This window comes from Barbus barbus (genome assembly GCF_936440315.1).
Source record: "Barbus barbus genome assembly, chromosome: 20".
Taxonomy (NCBI): domain Eukaryota; kingdom Metazoa; phylum Chordata; class Actinopteri; order Cypriniformes; family Cyprinidae; genus Barbus; species Barbus barbus.
The window spans coordinates 15617851-15637820 of record NC_136748.1 but is presented as its reverse complement, the minus strand read 5'-3'; the positions used below and the strand labels follow the sequence as shown (position 1 = coordinate 15637820).

The following is a 19970-nucleotide window of genomic DNA, read 5'->3' as shown; positions in this document are numbered from 1 at the left end:
GCCTGGTACAAAACTTAGAATGTTCAGAAGAGTTTTAGCTCACATCCTCATCTTCTCAGAATCTAACAGAACCGCAGACTGCAGGGGCATCACTTACGGGAGAGCTTTATCTACTATTGAGGTCACACCTCTGGGAGTCAAAAGCGCCTATGGTGACTTGAACTTTTGGAGGGAAAGTTTACGACTCTTTGTCTCCATGCATGGTAATTTACATATGAACCGGATTGGACATTGATATACAAACTATTAAAGATTCTTAGAACACTTATATGTTGCATAGGCGTCGACATATAATATACACTCTCAATTAGATCATCCGAAGACGAATTGATAGAGACCAAACATGATATACCTGAGGTAATATTAACTAGTGTTCTATCATAATCATGCATAAAACAGGATACAATATGCAAAAACATATACAAGAACAATAATAATATGCACAATGACCTGAAGGTATGTGTGTTCATTCAAAGAAGAGTCCATTTTAATGTCTCTTTCCTAAGGGCAGATGGTGTGAGTGAGTTATTTATTTATTTATTTAGTCATTTAGCAGACGCTTTTATCCAAAGCAACGTACAAATGAGGACATAAGAAGCAATCAAAACCAACAAAAGAGCAACAACGTGCAAGTGCTATTACAAGTCTTGGTTAGCCTAACGCAGTACAGATAATTATTATTATTATTTATTTATTTAAATAAAAAGACATAGATAAAAAAAAAACTGGAATAGAGAGTCCTAGAGTTAGAGGGTCAAGTAAAGATGGAACAGATAAGTTTTAGCCGTTTCTTGAAGATGGGTAAGGATTCGGCTGCTCGGATTGAGTTGGGCAGGTCATTCCACCAGATGGGAACAGTTAATGAAAAAGTCTGTGAAAGTGGTTTTGTGTATCTTTGGGATGGCACAATAATGCGTTGTTCACTTGAAGAACGCAAGCTTCTAGAGGGCACATAAATCTGAAATAATGAATTTAGGTAAAGGGGTGCAGAGCCTGTGGTGGTTCTGTAGGCAAACATTAATGCCTTGAATTTAATGCGAGCAGCTATTGGTAGCCAGTGCAAATTGATGAACAGAGGCGTGACGTGCGTTCTTTGCGGCTCATTAAAGATTAATCTTGCAGCGGCATTTTGGATTAATTGTAGAGGTTTAATAGAATTGGCTGGAAGACCTGCCAAGAGAGCATTGCAATAGTCAAGTCTGGACAGAACAAGAGCATGAACAAGGAGTTGTGTTGCATGTTCCGAGAGAAAGGGCCTGATCTTCTTAATATTGTATAATGCAAATCAGCAGGACCGGGCAGTTTTAGCAATGTGGTCTGAGAAATTCAGCTTATCATCAATCACAACTCCAAGGTTTCTGGCTGTTTTCGAAGGAATAATGGTAGATGAGCCTAACTGGAAGGTAAGATTGTGATGAAGCAATGGGTTAGCTGAAACTACAAGCAGTTCTGTCTTAGCTAGGTTGAGTTGAAGGTGATGATCCATCATCCAGCAAGAAATGTCTGTTAGACATGCTGAGATGCGAGCAGCTATCGTCGGATCATCAGGATGGAATAAGAGGTAGAGTTGAGTGTCATCAGCATAGCAGTGATATGAAAAGCCATGTTTCAGAATGACAGAACCCAGTGATGCCATGTAGACAGAAAAGAGAAGTGGTCCAAGAACTGAGCCCTGAGGCACCCCAGTAGCTAGATGTTGCGACTTGGATACCTCACCTCTCCAAGATACTTTGAAGGATCTATCAGAGAGGTAAGACTCAAACCACTGGAGTGCAGTTCCTGAGATGCCCTTTCTCAGTAGGGTTGACAAGAGGATCTGATGGTTGACCGTACCAAAAGCAGCAGACAGATCCATCAAGATAAGTAATGAAGATTTGGAAGCCGCTCTTGCAAGTCTTAGGACTTCAACAACAGAAAGCAAGGCAGTTTCGGTCGAATGTCCACTTCTGAAGCCAGATTGGTGACTGTCCAGGAGGTTGTTCTGTGTGAGAAAGACAGAGACTTGGTTGAACACAACTCATTCAAGTGTTTTTGAAATGAAAGGAAGAAGGAAAACTGGTCTATAGTTCCCTAAAAGAGTTGGGTTAAGAGTGGATTATTAAGAAGTGGAGTTATACGAGCCTGTTTAAATGCTGAGGGAAAAATTCCAGTGTGAAGGGATGTGTTAACGATGTGAGTGAGTGCAGGTACAACTGCAGGAGAAATGGCTTGAAGGAGATGAGATGGAATAGGATCAAGCGGACAGGTAGTAGGATGACTGGAAAGGATGAGTTTAGAGACTTCTGCCTGAGAGTGGAGAGAAGGATGTGAACAAGTGTATGTTTGCTGGTAAAATGTGTTTGATAGATTGTGGTGTGGAAAATTGTGCAGTGAGGTTTGTAATTTTATTAATGAAGAATGTGGCAAAGTCGTCAGCTGTTAGAGATGATGAAGGAGGGGGAGGAGGAGGAGGACAAAGGAGGGAGGAAAATGTTTTAAAGAGCATGCAAGAGTTAGTTGCTCTGACCGCATTTCTTTGAGCAAGGAAGGAACCAGAGGCCTGTGGTCATTTACAGACAGACTTACAGCCAGTATGTGTATTGGGTGGGGGGTCTGTGATTATTTGTTAATCTAATAACTAATTGATTTGTTAAATCAAATGCAAAATTGTGTGTCTGATTGGTCCAAATACTACACTGCCATAGAGAATATTTATTTATGATGAATAACTGTCATCATGTCCAGTTTCAGTCAATGAACCCGATTTTGAACTGTCAACCTGTCCCGTGTCAACCAGCAACCCTGTCTATGAACTGTCGTTCTGTCCAGTTTCAGTCAGTGAACCTATTGATGATTTTTTTGTGTTCCCTGTCTCGGTCCCTGAGACTGTGAATGCACTGCCTGTGTTGTCTGTCTCTGCTCTCCCTAGATTTCCATCTCTGTCATGACTTCCTGATCAGTCTGCTCCAGTCTGGTGGTCTTCTGTCCCGCTCTGGTGGTCTTCTGCTTCATCCTGGTGGGTTCCAGTTCCATCTGCTCCACCCTGGTGGGCTCCTGTTCTGTCCGCTTCGCCCTGGTGGGCTCCGGTTCCGTCCACTCTGCCCTGGTGGGTTCCAGCTCCGTCTGCTCCGCCCTGGTGGGTCCCTGCTCTGTCGGCCCTGTCCTGGCCTCTGGCTGCACCCTGGCTCCCTGCTCTGTCGGTTTCACTCTGGTTTTCTGCTTCGCCTTGGTGCTCTTCCCTGCCAGCTCTGCCTCAGTCCCCAGTCTCTCCACTTCCACATGGACCTGTTCCGCCTTTGCTCCACCGCCCTCCTGGATTATAGTGAGATAGGAGCGTCTGGAAGCTGCTCCTTGGGGGGGGGGGGTCTCTGTCACGAATCTGGTTTATGAACTTCCTTTCACTCACCACCAGAGGTCACCCGCTCACCACGTGGACTCTTGCACTACACTACTGTTGCACTCCCCCCCCCCCCCCCCCCGAACTACAGTTCCCATCAACCATTGCACTGGTGACACACACACACACACAGCTGAAAGCACTGATTACACAGCTGATTCCTATCACACGCTTTACTTAAACCATGGACTTCCTCATTCAGATCACCAAGTATTGTAAGCACATATATCGCTACCCTAGCTGATAGCTACCTTACGCACCCTATCATAGTTTTCATAGTTATAGTCTTGCTTTGCCTGTTTTCATTCTAGCCTGTGTATCTTGGTTTAACCCTTTGCCTTGCTGTTTCTGATTGTGTTTGCCCCTGCCCAGATTATTGCTCGCGTACCTGGATTATCTCTCTTTGCCTTGCCCTGTTGGATACTGTTCGCCGATCGTAGACCCACGCTTGTCCTAGGAATACTCTTTGTCTTGCCTCATCTATGTCTGTTTGCTGTGTATCGACCAATGCTTGTTTCATGACCACGCCTTTTAATAAAGCTCTGCAGATGGATCCGCACACCTCACGCTTCTGTCACTCCGTTACAGACAGACAGATAGAACGACAGACAGGCAGAATAACAGATAGACAGAATGAAAGACAGAACAATAGATAGATAGTTCAACAGACAAAAATATAAATAGAACAACAGGCAGAAATATAAATAGAACTACAGACAAGAGACAGATTTTTTTGGATTAAGGTTTGAAAACATTTCTCAGAATGAGTAATGAAGAATTAGTAAATTCCACTTCCTGTCATACCAATTCAAATCCCAATTCAACTTCCTGTGTGCTGTGGTCAATTCCATTCAAATTCTTGAAAGTGAGCCAATAGTTTAATTCAGAATTTTGCACAACCCTGGTAGATACTGTTGAATTAAATTTTTGGAAGTAAACACATTTAACTCCAGAGTCAGCATTAAAATAAGCTTCAAGCTCAATAAAAGTGCAAGGTCACTGGATGTAACAGGTAGGCATACTTACTTAGTAGATAAAATAGATGGTAGATAAACTGGGCACAAACTGGTAACACTGACATTTACCCAAAACTAACTTTGACCATTTACGCTGCAATGCTGAGTTTATAGAGGAGAAGTTGGAGATGAAGTTGAAAAACTAGCAGCTGATCCCTCTTGGCACAGAACTCAACCCACTGAGGAATTCTGCCCGGAGATAGGACATTCCCCAAAAGCAGTAAATTTCATGGGCTGGCACCATCAACATAAGATGGGGTTATTGTCCTGCTAAAATATGACATCATTCAGGTTCATACACTTAACAGCCTGACTGAGTGCTCTGCAGTGAAAGCACCGAGACACAAAGTATCGCATCTCCTCTTTGTGATGAAGATTTAATGATCAAATCAATATGTGTGTGGATGCTGAGGGAAGTCAGCCCTGTGATATGCTTACTGCAGAGAGAGAGAGAGAGAAAGAAGAAGAAACAGCTTTAGGGAGAAGTCAGGACAGACACAACACTGCATTCCTATCCCTCCTCCCTTTGAAAGTATTCAGTGGGGCTTCTTTACGATGGGAGATCAATTCTGTCACAACAACTAAAAGCCTTTCTGAATAAAATCATCTGCCAGCAGTTTAACAGCTAACTTTAATTATGCCAGACCAAAATGTGTTTACTGAAATAATGTTTATTTTAGATGTTTGGAAACTAAAAAAATCATATCAGTCTTGTTCAGTGAGAGGCAAACCTGTCAACGACATCACGACCTGAACATCTGATGCAACGCATTCAAGTTTCAGTCACGTGCCGTAAGCATCAGCTAGGGAGTCCTAATGACTGAACCCTAAACGATCAGTCACAGCATTCATCAATTTTAAGAAAACACTGGAGCAATGCTAGAGGATATTTACACCACAAATCATCTACTTGCATAAATTAATTGCTAATTGCACTCATGAATTATCAATTAGGTCTTGTTTCAAGGGAATTTTTTTTAGCTAAACACACAAATACTGAGATATGCTCAAAGAAACGGCTCAGCCAAAACTGAAATTCTGTTTTCATTTATTCACCCTCATGTTTTTCGTCCATCATTTCTTTCTTCTATGCAGCACTAAAAGAGACGGATGGATGCGCTGGTCGTTCTCTTTCTTGCAAGTGCATAGAATTTGGCCTTAAACTTGCCTTTAAAATACCATTAAAGTCCATACTACCCCGAAGAAAGTACACTCCTATATAAAAAAGTAATATAGTAGTTTTATTTTAGAAAAACACCAAAATTTAAGCCATTATTCACTGAAAATCTTCTTCAGCAGGCTGGAAACCAATATGACTGATTCATTGAGACCACGAGTTGAACTCAGTCTGTTGAGCAAATCAGACGGACCATTTTTTTAACCAGAACAGTGATTTAATAGAAATATCCAACTCATTTAAACTATTCTATTATACCTTTTTAACTCAAGAGCCAACACATTGTCCAACACAATGTTTTTAAAACTCCCCCATACAGGCCATTTTCTTTAGTTGTTTTTCTGATGTAATTTTGAAAAGGCTGCTTGTTTTAAATTTTATTTGTTTATTTTTAATACAGAAACTAGGTGTTTGTTCACATACAAAATTAAATTAATTACCACAGTTCATTTTGTGATTTTAAAATATCAAAAAAGCATTGAGGGGAAAAAAAGAAAATTATTACCAATTTTCATCATTTGTTTCTTCTTATTATTATTATTTTATCTTTAGCATTTTTTTAACGTTTTACTTTTAATATCCAATTTTTTTATACAATTAAATAATTTTAAGTCATCCTGTGGCCCCCTTGCAAATTTGCTGATACCTCTCAGTGGGCCCCAGAACCACTGCTTTAAAATGATCAAATTCACAACTTCAAAGAATATAAACAGCTAAAAAACTTAAAACCTTAAAAAACAATTAAAAACTAATGATTCAGTCGATCACTTAGAAGATACTGAAAATTCTCCCTTTAACTATAAAAACTAATGGTCAATGGAAAACAGTGAGCATGGCAAAAAGAATTTACGCACTAACTCTCCAAAGAGTTCATTAAAAGATCTGTTCCACAACAGTCCTATGGAAGCTGCTATAGGTTTCGGAGATGTAGTGTGTGTCATTAACATAGTGAGCAGCGTACTCTTGCTTAATAGCCCTTGAGTTTGTTTAAGATGAAATGGGCACTGTCCATGCAACTAATGCAACTAATCATGCCCATGGGCCTTGGAGAGACCTTCTCTCCTCACTATATGCCTGGAAACCACTCATCACACGCTTATCTCTGAGAGACTCCGATAAGGAGACATTGGGAAAAAACCAGCATCATTTGTGACAGCCTTTACAGGAACTAAATACGCTTTCATGAGACAGTGTTTCATAAAATGCTCATTAATTTCATCATTAGAAAGAGTGTGTGGGGAAGCATACCAGTTCCCTGTGTCACGCTCAATTAGCATCCCATGGTGCTAATCCCATTAGAATTGTTGAATTCGTTAATGGGGGAACTAATGGGCATGCTATCAGGGGACATTAATTGGGCATGACACCACTTTTAGTTATAATTATCAAACTACCCCGACAAAATGTGTTTACAAATGCAAAACCGGCAATATTCGGCAATGGCGCTTATTGGTGGGGAGAGTTCCTCGGTGGTCTCCTGGACACTAATGTGAAACCATCTTTCATGATTGCTTTCATCATCAGAGCAATAGACTCAACCCCGCATGCTAGTGCTGCGGAGTGCATAATTAGCATGCTATTGCTATTCCCACCCAATGTCTGCGGGTAACGAGTTAATTGGTCTCAAAAACTCTTTTAGCACAGAATAACTTGATAGTTCATCCATCAAGATGCACACATTTCTGACTAAACCAGGTATTAAAGTAGATATTAAAATTCTGGCCGATAAGATAAGTTGTTCATCTTTTTTTTTACATTATTACTAGGGATGGGTACATCAGTACAGCAGTATTGATATATTGATACTCACAAGCTACTTATAGCAGTATAACAGTATAAAAGTATAACAGTTTCCACAAAAAGCTATTTATTTGGTATCAATGCTTTTAAAAAAATATCAATATTAAAATTAGATTAATACAAAACGTGGGTTTCTGCATCACTTTCAAATGTTTTCAGTACTTTTATTTAATGTTTGTGCTCACATATTTAGCAGACCTGTGTGAAGTGACTGTGAGAAGCTTGACATGAAAGATGAAGATAAATAATAAATTATTATTTGATCAAAATAGGGGATTGTTTTTACACCTATTGGTACAAAGATGTTTTGATGCTTTGTAATAAATTAGTTAATAATGGCCAGTATTTATCATGCAGATATTGTCACGAACAGACTAGGAGACACGGAGGAGTAAAGTCAATACAGGGTTTTATTTGAATTGGTGCAAGGGTGAGTGCTGAGCGGAGGAGCGGGGACAGGATCCAGGAAGGGAAGTCGGCGGTGCGCACTGCCGCGGGGAGGACCAGGACAAGGAAGTTCCAGGGGCGGTGGAGAACAGGAGCGGTGGAGACCAGGAGCGGTGGAGACTTGGAGCGGGGGTGATCTGGAGGTCTGCAGGTAAGTAAGACAAGGTTAGAAGTCAGGCTAGGTTCGGGTAGTGAACGGTAGACCGGACGAGGAAGGAGTGCTTGTGGTGAGTGGATATAGTGCGGTTCATTAGCCGGTGACAGGTGCGGGGAATCAGTACTCAGGTGATTGGGATCTGGCTAATGAAGGTGCAGGTGACTGTGATTCTCTGACATTACCCCCCCCTCCAGGGGCGGCTCCTGACGCCCTACCACGGCGACGGGGGCGGCCTCGGCCTCTGGGTGCGGGACGACTAGGGTGGTTGCGGTGAAACTCTTCGAGGAGCAAGGGGTCGAGGATGTCGTCCCTGACCACCCAGGATCTTTCCTCTGGGCCATACCCCTCCCAGTCAACCAGGTACTCGAGCCGGGCGCCCCGTCGCCGCGAGTCCAGGATGTTGCGGACCCGGTAGACCTCGGCGCCTTCTATCATCTCCGGAGGAGGGGGCGTGTCCGGTCCGGTGGTTCCTGGGGTAGAGGGGGAGAAGGGTTTGAGTAGTGAGACGTGGAAGGTGGGGTGGATGCGATACCTGGGGGGGAGCTGAAGCTCATAGGTGACGTCGTTCACCTGCCTCTGGATCTTAAATGGACCAATGAAGCGGGGACTCAGCTTCTTGCAGGGCAGGCGGAGACGGATATCCTTGGTCGACAGCCAGACCCGATCTCCTGGCTGGTATTGGGGGGGTTCGGATCTCCGGATGTCCGCAAAGCGTTTATGTCTCCGCACTGCCCGCTGGAGATGGATGTGGGCTGAGTCCCAAACCCTCTCACTCTCTCGGAACCAGTGGTCCACAGCTGGAACTTCTGCGGGTTCCTCCGTCCAGGGGAATAGCGGGGGTTGGTAGCCGAGCATGCACTGGAACGGGGTGAGGCCGGTGGTGGATTGACGAAGGGAGTTCTGTGCATACTCGGCCCAGGGGAGAAAACGGCTCCAGCTGTGCTGATCGGGGGAGCAGTATGACCGGAGGTAGCGTCCGAGCTCCTGGATCTTACGCTCAGTCTGGCCGTTGGTTTGGGGGTGATAGCCTGAGGACAGGCTGACAGTGATTCCCAAGAGGCGGAAGAAGGATCTCCAGACCCGGGACACAAACTGAGGGCCACGGTCCGACACAATGTCTTCCGGTAGGCCGAAGTTGCGGAACACATGGTGGAATAGGCATTCGGCGGTCTCCAATGCCGTGGGCAAGCCCCTGAGGGGGATGAGTTTGCAGGCCTTGGAGAAGCGGTCAACCACAACTAGGACACAGGTGTGGCCCTCAGACTCAGGGAGGTCGGTGACGAAGTCCACACCGAGATGGGACCAGGGCCTCTGGGGAATGGGCAGGGGAACCAGTTTGCCTGCGGGCAGATGGCGAGGAGACTGGGACATGGCACAGACTGAGCAACCTCGGACGTACCTGATGACATCCGCGGTCATACCGGGCCACCAGTACCGAGCTTGGAGGAGTGAGAGGGTTCGCTGGCTGCCTGGGTGTCCAGAGCCCGGTACTTCGTGAGCTGAGCCCAGAAGGGTGAGGCGTTGGGAGCGGGGTACATAAATTTTCCCTTCTGGGCCTCCCTGCGGGGCGGGTTCGGTGAGAGTGGCGTCACGGATGTTGTCGTCAAGTGCCCACTGGATGGGGCTGACTATGAGGGCTGGAGGGAGAATAGGCTCGGGGTCTGTGGGTGTTTCTGGGGCATGCAAGCGGGAGAGAGCATCGGCCTTGGTGTTGCGGATACCGGGGCGGTAGGTGATAGTGAAGGAGAACCGAGTGAAGAAGAGGGCCCAGCGTGCTTGACGGGGGTTTAAGCGTTTGGCATCTCTTAGATACTGGAGGTTTTTATGGTCCGTGATGACAGTGAAGGGGCAGGCGGCTCCCTCCAGCCAGTGACGCCACTCCTCCAAGGCTAGTTTGATGGCCAGCAGCTCTCGATTGCCAATGTCGTAGTTTACCTCCGCAGGGGACAGCTTCCGCGAGAAGTAAGCGCAAGGATGGAGGCTGGGAGGCTCGTCGTGGTGTTGGGACAGCACGGCCCCGACTCCCGTGGTGGAGGCGTCGACTTCCACGACGAAGGGGATCTGGGGGTCCGGGTGGCGTAGGATAGGGGCCGTGCTGAAGGCTTCCTTGAGCTGTTGGAACGCTTCGTGGGCTTCGGGGCTCCAGGACAGAGACTTGGGCTTACCTCGGAGCATGGAGGTGAGGGGTGACGAAAGTCGACTGAATTGACAGATGAATCGTCTGTAAAAGTTGGCGAAGCCCAGAAAGCGCTGTAGCTCCTTGACTGTCTGTGGTAAGGGCCAGTCCAGGATAGCTTGGACCTTCCCCTGGTCCATCTGGATTCCTTCGGGACTGATGGTATAGCCGAGGAACTGTACCGTGGAGCGATGGAACTCGCACTTCTCCAGTTTCAGGTAGAGCCGGTGTTCTCTGAGCCGCTGAAGGACCTGCTCAACGTGGTGGCGATGTTCGGCCAAGTTCCGGGAGTAAATCAGGATGTCATCTATATAGACTATCACAAACTGGTGGAGGAACTCCCGGAACACCTCGTTCATGAAGCTCTGGAAGACGGACGGTGAGTTGGAGAGGCCGTACGGCATAACCCGGTACTCGTAGTGACCTGATGGAGTGAGGAACGCCGTCTTCCACTCATCGCCCGCCCTTATCCTCACGAGGTTATATGCGCTTCGCAGATCCAACTTGGAGAAGATGCGGGCCCCACGGAGTTCCTCGAGGGCAGCCGGGACCAGGGGAAGTGGGTATGGGAGCTTTACGGTCTCATTGTTGAGTGCTCGGTAATCTATACAGGGCCGCAAGCCTCCGTCCTTCTTGCCCACGAAGAAGAAGCTCGAGGCGGCGGGGGATGTTGATTGCCGGATAAAGCCTTGTTGAAGAGCCTCCTTGATGTACTCCTCCATGGCCTTGCGCTCCGGGATGGACAGGGGGTAGACCTTACCCTTAGGAAGTTTCGCTCCAGGCAGCAGGTCAATGGCACAGTCCCATGGCCGGTGCGGTGGTAGGCGAGTGGCTGCCTGTTTGCTGAATACATCCCGGAACGCCTGGTAGTCAGATGGGACGGTACACTTCACCTGGGGCTCAGGACTTTCTACCAGAGTGGAACAGACTGTCAGGGGGGCGGGGTTCGTAGGGATCCTCTGTACTGACTGCAGGCAGGACTGGGAACAAAACTCGCTCCAGCGAGTGACTTCGCATGGATCCCATCTGACTACTGGAGAATGGAGATTGAGCCATGGGCGTCCCAGGATGATATCCACCGTGGACCCCTCCAGTACCAGAAAGGTGATGGACTCCTCGTGTAGACAGCCGACCCGGAGTGTTACGGGAGGAGAGCGATACCTCACTCTACCACGCCCCAGCGGTTTTCCCTGGATGGTCTCGACTCGGAGCTCCTGGGGTTGCCGCCTCCGGGGGAGATTGAGGTGGGTTAGTAGGGCTTGGGAAATGAAGTTCCCCGAGGAGCCCGAGTCGACCAGGGCGGAGACTGTAAGAGAGGAGTCTGGGGTGAGGAGTTGTACTGGCATCAGTGATAATGCAGAAATATCTGGTTCAATTTGAAGGGTACTCACCGCGGGGCGTGGAGGTCGAACGGGGCATTCCCGGATGAAGTGTCCTGGTTTCGCGCAGTAGAGGCATAGGTTGGCCGCGAGGCGGCGCGCACGTTCCGTGCGGGAGAGGCGGGCGGTGTCTACGAGCATGGGTTCTGGTACTGGGGAGCTTGCAGCGGGTGAAGCTGACGGGGAGGCGGATTCATCCTCGAGGCAGGCGGTGAGGCGTTGAGAGATGCGAGAGGCGCGTTGCATGAAGGTTTCTAGTCCAACGCTGTCATCGTAGATGGCCATCTGGGCGCGCAGGCGGGGATTCAAGCCGAGGCGGTAGGCACTCAGTAAAGCTGCTTCGTTCCAGCCGCTTGTGGCCGCTAGAGTGCGAAACTCCAAGGTGTAGTCATCCACGGACGCCTCTCCTTGGCGCAGGCGAAGAAGACGATCCTGCACAGAGATGCGTCCCGCGGCGACTCCGAAGACCTCCTTGAAGTGGCTGGTGAACGCTTCGTGGGAGTTGATGATGGTGCTCTGCGCGTCCCAGATCGCCTGCGCCCATAGCAACGCCTTGCCGGACAGGAGGGAGGTAAGAAAAGCCACCTTCGATCTCTCGGTGGTGAACTTACGGGGTTGTGCCGCGATATACAAGGATACTTGCAGCAGGAATCCGCCACACCCCGCCGCATCACCCGCGTACTTGGATGGAACGGCCACGGGACTCTCAGAGGCAGGTGGTGGGACCGGTGGCGGAAGAAGGGAGGCCCGGAGAGTATTGACCAACTCCTCCAGCGTGTCGACGGCCGTGGGTGGCCGGGACTCCATGACACGCGTTGCTGTACTTGGTCCGGTCTTCTGTCACGAACAGACTAGGAGACACGGAGGAGTAAAGTCAATACAGGGTTTTATTTGAATTGGTGCAAGGGTGAGTGCTGAGCGGAGGAGCGGGGACAGGATCCAGGAAGGGAAGTCGGCGGTGCGCACTGCCGCGGGGAGGACCAGGACAAGGAAGTTCCAGGGGCGGTGGAGAACAGGAGCGGTGGAGACCAGGAGCGGTGGAGACTTGGAGCGGGGGTGATCTGGAGGTCTGCAGGTAAGTAAGACAAGGTTAGAAGTCAGGCTAGGTTCGGGTAGTGAACGGTAGACCGGACGAGGAAGGAGTGCTTGTGGTGAGTGGATATAGTGCGGTTCATTAGCCGGTGACAGGTGCGGGGAATCAGTACTCAGGTGATTGGGATCTGGCTAATGAAGGTGCAGGTGACTGTGATTCTCTGACAGATATGATGATCCTTTTTTTAAATACCCATTTAAGAAATTATCAGCATCTGTTTCGGCATTGTTAAAACTGTAACAAAAAGTATCAGTATCATATTGAAGTTTGGTATAGTCAATAAATAAATGTCAATATTAAATTAAAATTAAACATTCAAAACTAAAAACAGTGATTTTACTGTAAATGATACAATGCATCAACACTACAGTGTACTTTACAGTATGAAAATGTATTTGTTAAAAAATTGCTTAAGTCTACATTTATCAGTGATATTAAATTTAGTGACTTTAAACACGGACTGAAAATGTAATCTAAAATGTAAAAAGTGAACATGAGCATGCACTATTAAATATTCAATATCATTAAATGAAATCGCTAATGTCAGCCGATAAACAATATGGTACTGATATATAATACATGCCTGATGCAGAGGTCGGGATCTATTACATTTGAAGGTTTGAAGCCTTTGGGTAGCATAAACAAACACATAACAGTCCATGACCATGATGTACCTGAGGGTCAAAGAGGAAGTATGGACGGCCGTATTTGCAGAGCGACATACTCCTCCTGTTCTCCAGGGGAAACCGCAAACAGTAATAGCCCCTCCTCAATACATGTCCGGAAACTCAGCTGCAGGCCTGGAGAGATAGTCAATGCTGCATATTAATCAACTGTTTGATCAAAATATTGTACAGAAAACATTATAAAGCTGTATGAAATCATGTCAAACTACATAAACACAAGAAAAATTACTTTTATAAGAATCTAAGAGTAAATGACAAGACAAAAATGCCCAGAAGTGTGAGAAACTGAGCTTTAAGGAGCCAGTGTGAATGTGTATGTGTGTGTAACGCCGGTGAGAACAAAACATTGAGCAGTGCCTGAATGGTCCCACAGTGCCTGAGCAGATCTACCCTCTAAAGACTTTATCCGAACCGAAAGAAATCCCCCAGAACTTTTCTTAATAAAACCTTCCACCATCTGACCTAAAATCAGATGTAAAAAAAACACCTTTGAAGTGATATCCCTCTTCAATATAAGTTCATTATGTTGAGGACTGTGACCACAAACCCACTCAAATGCAGACTGCTTAGATTAAAAAGATTCCACTTAATCTATCTTTGAATCTCCAGTGGATTGAAGAGGTTGTAAGTCTGGTTGACCTCATGTAGAGCAGCAAGATGTTTCTTCAGGCTTCAGATCTATACAACTGATACAGGGATTATACCATCTGAATACCAACCCTACAGGACTGACTCTATATGCTGGATTGAACTGAAAAAAATATTATACATTGCATTTTATAGGACATGAAATGATTAAAGTGACAAAGTCATTATGTTGCAAAATATTTCTACTTCAAATAAATGCTGTTCTTTGCATGTTCTATTCAACAAGGAATCCTGTAAAAAGTATAACAGTTTCCACAAAAATATTAGGTAGCAGAGCTGTTTTTGTAATTTCAACTGTTTTTTTACATTTATAATAACGTTCACACAAGTCACACAAAAAAAAGGAATATATATAGTGGCATATGTGTGATGGGTGGATGCATATACATAAAATACATTACATAAAATCAAAAATAAATATTGAAAAACCCTCATTAAAAATGTATTTGAAATGTTAATGTGTGAATTATTATGCTATAACATTTAACATGACAAATATATGGTTGACTTTATTGTAAGGAGAGAGCACCTTAATCCAGCCCTTAGAGAGCGAGATCTTGTATCATGTTGACCAGACAGTCTCAGTCCTGTGGAGGGTGGTGGGGGAGAACCTGGATCAGAAGTTGTAGGTTCAGCAGAGCAGATCTCTCTGGGGTGATGAGCTATTTTTTGACAAGTGCTTCACATCCATCAGAACGTCTAGTCTATTACAGGAGAGGGAACGTGGAGGCTAAAGGGACATCTGTGGGATTTGAGATCCCAGTGGAGCAGCGTGGCGCTGTACGCAATGACAGACCTGTCCAGAAAAGCTGTGGTCAGAGGTCTCTCAGGCGCAGGGCCGGTCTGAGCGGGCTGATGAGGAATGAGATTCACCTCTGTGGGTCTCAAGACTAGCGCTAAGACATGGGAAAGATGTGAAGCACTTTTACACAGGGACTGCATCAGCACTTTAGGACAGAGTGCTCAGGGTAATGCACCCACCAAATATGGAGAGAGACTAAAAGAAATATGTATATACGTGTGTGTGTGTGTATATATACACATATACATTTTACATTTAGTCATTTAGCAGACGCTTTCATCGAAAGCGACTTAGAAATGAGGACAATGGAAGCAATCAAAATCAACGATATGCAAGTGCTATAACAAGTCTCAATTAGCTTAACTCAGTATAAGTAGCAAGGGTTTTTGTCAGTGGTGTATAAAGTATCTGAAAGCCATAGTAAAATTATCTTACCAGAAAATGACTTTGGTAGAAGTTGAAGTCACCATTTCGAATATTACTTGAGTAAAAGTCTTAAAGTATGTGATATTTATTGTACTTAAGTGTTGAATTGTTGATATCAAGAATTCATATCCTGTGAAGGAATAAAAGTCAAAACGGCTTGCCGGCTTCTATTGGGAGAAAAATGGTAGCTCTATGTGAAATCAGACATTTGAGCACCCCCATATAGCCAAAATTGCATGATCATAACACCTCAGCGAATATTTGACTGTGAGATTGGTATTTGAATCAGGCTCCTCTTAACGAAGCATCGAATCGTCGACTATTCGGGGCCACCCCTAATATATATACACACACACACACACACACACACATGCATACATATACAGTCACATTATTCCAATTTTTTATTGAATCGTTTTGTTTGAACAATTGAGAAAAATATGAAGTTTTTGGCTTATATTGGCAGTTGGTGGATAATGGGAATTGATGGCAAACATGTTCATTCCAAAATATTTTTCTCTGACAAAAAACATCATATCAGCTAGAAGTAAAACAAACAGGGCTATGTGGATTTAATCTGCTTAGTACATAACCTGAATAACTTCAGTCATGTTAGTATTATTGCAGCATTAATCAAGTTGTTGCGTATTAATGAGTTTTCAGGAAATGCTAATTACTGTCATAGATTCTGCAGCACCCCATTAAATATACAAATTACAGAATTAAAGAGCCAGAGCTTTTCATGATTAATCTTTAAATGGGGAAAAACTAATGACGTCTGTACAAAGTTTCCCTCTATTTTCCACTGACTGAGGCCGTTTGACAATCAATCAAATTAATTAAGGAAAATAATTTGTATCATTTAACATTTTGTGCTACAACAGCATGTAGTCTTTGAAAATTGCTTCATTCTCATTTATTACTGCCTCCCATTTTGGGAAACTGTACATTTATTCAATGCCACTCAATGCGGATACGAAAATAGACAGACTTAAAAGGAAAGAAATAAAAATGAAATAGATGAATACTCTAGACAATGAGCAAATGAGACAAGCCTGAACTACAATATATTACAAATAATAAAATAATAACAAATACAATAAAATGAGACGTTAGCTCAAATGTTCTGATAAGATTTTCACTGTTACTTTAAAAGCACACACATTTTACATAGAAAAAAGAACACTGCTGTTATTTCAATGACGATCAAAACTCAAGTCAATTCACCTCAACTTTATTGCATTTTTAATCTAATTTTTACTTTGATTTGCTGGGACTTGCATCCTTTAACAAAGTAATTTCAAGCACAAGATTAGATGACAATTGATTTTGCTTAATTTATTGCTTTGGCTACATTTCAATAATAAACAAAGTATTTGTCCCTGAGCATGCTATTTGTTCATCGCTTTTTGCTGTTGTCATTATGGCTCATTTCAGCCATTGAGCTTTTCAGTCCGATTTATCCAGCTCTCGAAGTTCAATAAAACAAGCAGCTTGTTTTCAGTAGGGAAATCTTTGTGTGCATCACAGAAATCAACAACACAAACATTTAAGCCGTTAAGTACCTGCATTTGAAATAACATTGGAAATAAAATCAGATGAACTAAAGGTGTGGAAAGCGTAAAAAGAAAAATCGCCTAAAAGGGGTGTTGTCGTTCTGGTTTGTTCTTTGGGTTCCCTCATTAGTTGGTGGCCATTTATAATCTCAGCAGGCCCAAGGACGAGCTCACCACTTTGACTGCAGCCATTGATCAATTAGGGAGTGAGCTGAACTCAACTCAGGGCTTGATTTATAAAGATTTATCCGTTTGTCATTATTTAAGGAAAAAAACTGGAAATTGCAGTGCTAAATGTTAATAGAGTTAGAGGGGGAAATGGCCATTCATTTCCTGAAATTGCAAGGTCACAAAGGGTCACCCATTTAAATGCACGCTCCTTAAGGAGGCAATTTAATGTCCCTGACTTCTTAGGGAGGATCTACTAATTGCCTCGTTTTAATATAAATAAAGTCAGATTTCCCAGATATCTTAGAGCATGTGTCCAACAAAAAAGGGCTCGCGACATGACATGGTTTCATGTTCGTTTGTGGATTATGGAGCACAGAGAGGCTGGGGAATGGAGAAGAGAAAATGGAATAAACCTCTGAAGGCAAGAGGGCCTCAATGTGCCGTAAAGTACTTCTCTACCGCACACTCTCACCTGTGAATCACTTTTCATGCTAAAAATGTATCACGTCACACAAAAAAAACTCCTAAACCTTATCATCATGTCACTCAGAGGAGGTCATCTGATGTTTGCCTCCTCTGTCACATCACACTGACCAATCAGATAACTTAAAGCAACGCCTTCTGAGCTTTTAACGCAATTAAAGCGCAAGTAATCTAAACAAATGGCAAGCTGAAGGATTTTTGCATTAGTAGATGAACCGGAACCTGTATTCATTTGGAACTCAATTCCCCAATTATGTTTGTAAACAAAAGTATAATTGCCCTTTGTCTAATCATGGAAGTCATTAATACATCTGTATGGAGAAGAGTGAGGAATGGAGTGAGGGATGAATAAAGAGTGTTTAGGGCAGAGCGATGGGGTTGGAGCAGCCCACATGAACATTTGAAAATGGTTTAGGAGTGGAAAGAAAGTTAGTTTGGAACCAACACAAATCAATAGAAATGTCAAGAGAGTTTACATTTAGTCTTGATGGGCATAATTGTTCATGAAGTTTTAAACTACTTAACTGCTCATTAGCACCAGCCTGAAACACAATTGTAGGAATGCAAATAAACGCACCTGCACATTTCCACATTACAATGGACACACAAACGTGTGATTGTACTCTATTTGTCCCTGAGAGCCTTATCTTGTGTTAACAGTAGAACAATCAACATTCATCGAACGATTTCAATAATAACTTCATATTCAATAATAATTTGTATGTTCAACAACAATTTATATATTATTTGCCAATTTTCATAATTTCCACATCAACTAAATTTGTCACATTTACCTTTATTTGGTGAAATGTAATAAAATTGGCCCATCTGACTTTTTTTCTGGATGAATATCTGAATTCTCCTGGAAATACACCATATTATGTAAATAAAATGGGTACTGATCTGCATTTCACAATCAATCGTATATTTTGAGGCACATACAGCATTGATGAAACCCCATACCTGTGAAGTCAGTGTTGACAGGCAAAGTAGAGCTGGGAAATCTGAAGTAGCCACTCCATGTGAAGCGTCTCCCCCTTATAACCTGACCCTGAGCATCAGACAAAGACACATCTGTCCGTTCCACGTGGTACAGAGGTGAAGGCCCGTTGAGCTTGGCCGGGGCATCCCAGGAAACCTTCATCGCAGTCGTATTCAGCGGCCTTAATGCAGGGGCCCTCAGACCTGCTGGAGCTATCATAACAGAAAAGAGGAAAGGATGGAGAGAATGAAAAAAAAAAAAAGAGAGATGTGCATTTATAGTCATCGCTCAGTTTCATGCATGCTGCTGTAATGATCTAATGGGGCTCTCATGTTGGCAGAGAGGAGGTAAATTACCTCGGCCTGACACATCCTCTGTGCATTTAGCCCACTCTGCCTGTCAGGCCGTCCACACCAGCAGCGCTAATAAAAACCCTCCATAGGGAATGGACGTGTTGTCTTCCAAGGCCCATCACGGCACACAAGTCATAAATTACACTCAATCAATAGCACTTGAGTCTATATAATTGAAACTCTGATATCATTTCAAATCCCTCCCGCTGATTTAATAGGATTTGTGTGAAGTCTCGCTGGACATTTATCGTTTTTGCCTTAAAACATAAGGCGGTAAAAATGAAGTGTGACTGACGTGGCTTCACGTGCCCTTAAGTACTACAAAGGAAGTGATTATTCATGAACTGTCTGCAGGTGGTGGAAACTCATTAAAGGGACAGTTCACCCAAAAATGATAATTATGTCATAATTTACAGAAGCAGCAATTTGTGAATGAATAGTTTTTTTTTTAGTAGCATCTGCTTAATAAATCAATTGATCCAGTTCACAAAACTGGTCATAATATTTAAAAAAGCCCAGGATATTCTTCAAAATATTTATATTAAAAATAGTTTGGAATGACATAAGGGTGAGTAAATGATAACACAATTTTCATTATTGAGTTAAATTTTTTCCCCCAGGTAAAACTCTTGACAAAAACATTTTTGCTTAATGTATTATAGGCAAAATGAAAACAACATATTAGTGCAGCTTGTTTAAGCAATTCATCTTTTCTTTTTCAAACCAGCGCATTTAATGTTTTGACATGACTCACGGGCTCAACAAAAAGGTTAATATTGTCTTCATCATATTAATGACCAAGTCAAAGACAGACATGTCTAGCACCAATTACAGCCTGGCCTGAGTGTTTGCTGTATTTATACAGCCTGACATTTTCCGTGGAACTATGATACTTATATCTGTAACAGGAAAAGTATTGATTTATGCATAATTGTCTAACCCTCTCGGGTGGGGGAATATATGCATGCCGTATTTCGAGTAAATGCGATGTGTACAGGCGGGGTACACTTGTTCTGCTTGTCTTTATGGATGTAATATACATAAAACATTACCATCAACTCTTGATTAGCTGTTCACATTTCAACAAGATCAATAACGACAGTGTGCTTCCTTTTTAAAATGCTACAGGCTTATGTCCTCATCAGAGAGGGCATGTGCGCTCAAAAGGGAATTATGGTACCTTTTACATAGAAAAAAGGAGAATCTTTTTGAATGGATTATGGATATTTGTTGAACATTTTG

The 19970-nt window shown here is 43.8% G+C and overlaps 1 pseudogene across 1 annotated transcript in view; it reads right to left on the bottom strand.

The window, feature by feature from the left end:
• The window catches only part of LOC306886729 (usherin-like), a 249435-nt pseudogene that overhangs the window by 167644 nt on the left and 61821 nt on the right, over positions 1–19970 (bottom strand). Inside the window, exons 20-21 of the transcript in view lie at positions 18357–18587; positions 13296–13421 (exon numbers count right to left, since the gene is read on the bottom strand). The product of the transcript in view is annotated as an usherin-like (transcript). The remainder of the gene's footprint in view (positions 1–13295; positions 13422–18356; positions 18588–19970) is intronic.